This window comes from Cibotium barometz, chromosome 26 (genome assembly GCF_041138505.1).
Source record: "Cibotium barometz isolate CiBa-2024 chromosome 26, ASM4113850v1, whole genome shotgun sequence".
Classification (NCBI taxonomy): Eukaryota; Viridiplantae; Streptophyta; class Polypodiopsida; order Cyatheales; family Cibotiaceae; genus Cibotium; species Cibotium barometz.
In genome coordinates this window covers 32,901,848-32,906,309 of record NC_141071.1, presented here as the reverse complement: position 1 = coordinate 32,906,309, position 4,462 = coordinate 32,901,848, and the positions used below count along the sequence as shown (strand labels likewise).

Below are 4,462 nucleotides of genomic sequence, written 5' to 3'. Positions count from 1 at the left end.
AACTCTTGCATTTCTTGCCCTTTCTTTTGTGTAGACCTGCACACTTCATTTCTTCTGAGTTGTTGCAATTCTTAGCTTTTCTGCGCATGTTGTTTCTATTGCTTTGCCCGCCTCTTCTACAGCACCCATGGCGCTACCATCTTCCTGGCGCAGCTTCTTCACTGAATGGACGTTCATCACTGGTGAGCTGCACATCGTTGTCTGATTCGTCTGGGCATGCCCTCTTTAGCCCCTCCTCGCTTGACCTGAGTTCACAAGTTTGTGGGTGTGGGTGTGCAGCTGGAGGGTTGGAGTAAAACGACAAGGGTGGGGGTGTGGCGTTGGTGGAGTGCTGGGAAGGGCTGGTTCTGTGGTTAGTGGAGCAATGACAATAGCCCTCAAGGGGAGAGAGGGAGCTCGGAAGAGAGAGAGGCTGACCCTAACGTCTAGTTGTGTCTCTCATATTAATATGAGGGGAAAAGAGGTTGGCAGTAGCCTATCATTTGAATTTGAAAAGAGAGAGGATGTGAGTCTAGAAAGTGACATGAAGGAGGAGATACCTAAAAAGTTTGCCACGTGGCATGATCGAAAAGCTTCGCGTGTTATATTATAATAGATAATAGAGGGCTAGGTTTATTGTCCCTTCTCCTCTTCAAAAGTTTTCCCTCTCCTTTGTCCCCTTAAAGACTAGGTTTATAGGGAAGGCACCTTGTATAGATTACTAAATTATTCAAAAGTCGTCTTTATATTATATATATTTTTCCTATTGATTTATTGTATTTAAAATACAGTTAGTTATATGCAACAGCAGGCTTAACATTCCAAGCTTGAAATCTCTATTAGGGCACAGCAATGAGCATAGCAAAAAGCTATGATGCCCAGGCCAGAGCTTGTCTTCTCAGGGGCGCCAAGGTTTTCTGGGCGCAAATTAGGTTTTTGTGGGCGCTCATGTCACAGGTACGCCGTACAACCCAATGCATTCAAAGCAGCCGAAAACATGAATTAGGAAATGCTGAGCATAGAGGAGGCCTTTTCTGCTTTGGAACAAATGGCTGAATGTCCACCTTTGGACAGCTATCTCTGCACAATGCAAAAGTGCAGGACAAAGAGAAGCCAAGCTTGTCCATGTGCACGTTTGTGGCATGGACACCCACGCAGTTCTTGAGAGCCACCTTGCTTCATCGTTTATGGAATGTGGGTGCATGCCCCATGCCCAGCATGCTTTCAACAGATTGCGTCGCCGCAGCAAGTTCACTTGGACTTGTCTCATCCAAGGGTATGTAGAGTGTGGCGAATCACAACATGCCCTCGATTTGGTCCAAGAAATGAGAGAGGACGATATACATCCTAGCAAGTTCACATCTGTGGCCCTCCTGAAAGCTTGTGCAAGGCTGCAATGGATAGAAAGAGGGCAGGATATTCACACTGAGCTTGGGGAGATGGGACTTGAAACATATCTTTTCATTGGCAGTACATTGGTGGACATATATGCAAAGTGCGGCTCACTAGCAAAAGCACAGGAAGTGTTTGATGGACTCTCGGTTTGCAGCATTGTTTCGTGGACTGCTCTGATTGCAGTGTATGCTGAACATGGACCTGGCGAGCAAGCACTCAAGTGCTTGGAACAGATGCAACTGGAAGGATTGTCACCTGAGACGGCCACATATGCCTGCAGTTTGAAAGCTTGTGCAAACATAATAGACATAAACAAAGGTCACGAGATGCATTCTGGATTGCCAAGAAGGGTCTTGAAGGAGATTCCTTCACGGGAAATGCTTTGGTGGACATGTATGCTAAATGTAGCTCACTGGTAGAAGCACGGAGTGTGTTTGATAATCTTCCAGCTCAAAACGTAGTCTCCTGGACAGGGTATGCAGCATATGGACACAGTGAAGAAGCACTGAACTGTCTAGGACAGATGCAAGTAGAGGGAGAGCATCCAAATTCTATTACTCTTGTTTGTAGCTTGAAGGCGTGTAGAGACTTAGGCGCACTAGACAGGGGCTGAGAAATACATGCAGATATTGCCAGAGAGGCATTAGAGAGTGATCTTTATGTTTGTAACACTTTTGTGGATTTTTAGGTTTGATGGAGGAGGCATGGAAAGTGTTGAATGAGCTGCCAGTTCGTGATGTTGTGTCATAGACTGCTCTAATTACCGGATAGGCTGAACGAGAGCTCAGTGAGGAAGCACTGAATTGTTTTCAACAGATGCAAATGGAAGGCCTGTCCCCGGATGTAGCATCCTGTAGTGCACTGGGAGCATGAATGATGCTCAGCAGGTATTTGATGCCATGCCTGCAAGAGACAGTGTAGTATGGACTGCATTGACCACAGGTTATGCTGGTCAAGGAGAGAGTGATTTTGTCTTTGAGCTATTTGAGAGGGTTGAGGAGGCAGGCATTCAGCTGGATGGAAACACTTTTCTAAGTGTTCTCATTGCATGCACTCATGCAGGTCTTGTAGACGAGGGACAGAGGTTCTTTGAAGCTATGCACAAAGAGTTTGGTATCACTCCAACCATTGAGCACCACAATTGCATGATTGATCTCCTTGGTCGTGCAGGACTAAATGAGGCTGTGACTATCTCCTATCCCACCTGATCCTGTCATGTGGGGTACTGTGTTAGGTGCTTGTCGCAAGTGGTCAGTATCTTTGCTGACGCTCAGCTGTGGGAGGAGATGAAGATGATCGAGGCAATGAAATACAAGCGTATGAACCACCAGGCCAATCACAACGTGATGCTCGTGTAGGAATCTGAGATCAGCCTGCATCAAGAGCACCAAACACATGCACACAATTGTGTAAATATCAGCCTGCATCGGGAGCACCAAACACATGCACACAATTGTGTAAAGAACACATGAAAGCAGTTGATCAACTCACTGACCCAACCATGGGCACGAGTGCTCCAGATCAGCCCCAAGAATAGGAGGGATAAGGACTGGTGAATGCACCTGTGTGTGAGGACTCCAGATTACAGACAACCTTACCCCCAGATGACTACTGGTCGTGCCAGGAAACCATGGCTGGAAACCACCAAGGGGATTCAGCAATCCTACATCCGCCTCATGATCCAGACCCACACATAGATTGCCAATACTCAGTCATTTGAACACCCACTCATTTATATAGGCCCCAGGCCCTGCTTTTATGGGATTATTAATTCACTCTGCAATAGCTGAGCCAGTCCATGCCAAGGATGCAATACACGGCCATCGGCAAAGCATGGGGGTTTGGTGTGCATAGCTAGCTGAATGATCTCTTTATTAAGGTGGATTAAGAAACTGAACCATACGAAGAGTCTAATTTATAGCATTAGTGGGAACTGGCCATATTGTGCCACCATCAGGTCTGGGAAGATGAGGCACATACAAAATTTATGGATTTACGATATCCTCACATGGTCATCAAACTTGAATCAAAGGTAGAGCAACATTGCATGTTGTGCCCAGCAAATGTGTGTTCAAAGATGAAAGTGTTCTTGTTATGATGTTTATGTATATGGTACTTGCAAGTTTGTAGATTAAAGCAGCAGTGAGCCACAGCTTCTTCTGTGTCTTGAAAGGTGAGTCAATCCAACCAGGTCTCATTCCATTGACTGTTATGTTTCTCAAACCTGCCTTGGTTCTACCATGTGGCTCAAGAGAAGAGAGTACAGGCAAAGTGTCCTCCTCTAATGGTATATCAGATGCTTGCACCTAAACATGCTAAATGCATCTCCCATGCATACCTTTACCGCCCACTGTTCGGAGATGATAAATTGAGCTGAACAAGAGGTGGAATTGCACATCCGAGCAGAATGTCAAGCACAAGTAGAGGGTGAACCCCTAGTAGCTCTTATTGTGGGGAATCGGCCTGTTCTAGAGAAAATTCCTAAGGAACCCATGAGGGGAATCCATGAGGCCACCTCTAGATCTAAACTTAGAATGAAGGACTTTAAAGGAGAGTTAGAATCCTTATCAATGGTATACGACACCTTTTTCTCATGCAGATTAGGTGTTGAAATAATAGCTCCTTCAATAGAGGAACCTGTGCAAACAGCTTATGCATTTGGAAGTCCAAGTCCAGCACTAAGTGATGTGGTGTGTCATGCCATTGCATAGTCTTGTTTTGGCGATTTGGAATGTATGCTTTGAATGCTTTTGTGAAATTTGGAAATGATGAAGTGGCATTTATCTAAGCGTGCCAAATGGATGAGTGGTTATGATGCTAGATAGGTTCTAGAGATTCTTGACTAGTTATGAAGGTTTCTTGTTGAAATCTAGTTGGCATATGGGAGATACTGTATAGAGAGAGAAAATTATGAAGATTTGACTTACACCTACTGAAACAAGACAACAATATAGGGATAGAAGGCCAATTACATCTATAGCATGACAATTGACTCTGATCCTTACCTTAGCAAAACAAATATAGAAGTGTTTGATGAACCTACTATAGGAAGATAGTTGTAGAGACAATGATCATGATGCTTACTATA

At 44.8% G+C, this 4,462-nt stretch overlaps 1 pseudogene; it reads left to right on the top strand.

Moving 5' to 3' along the window:
- Positions 1 to 778: 778 nt before the first annotated feature.
- On the top strand, positions 779 to 4,241 carry LOC147623891 (pentatricopeptide repeat-containing protein At3g53360, mitochondrial-like; annotated as a pseudogene).
- The last annotated feature ends 221 nt before the right edge of the window (positions 4,242 to 4,462 follow it).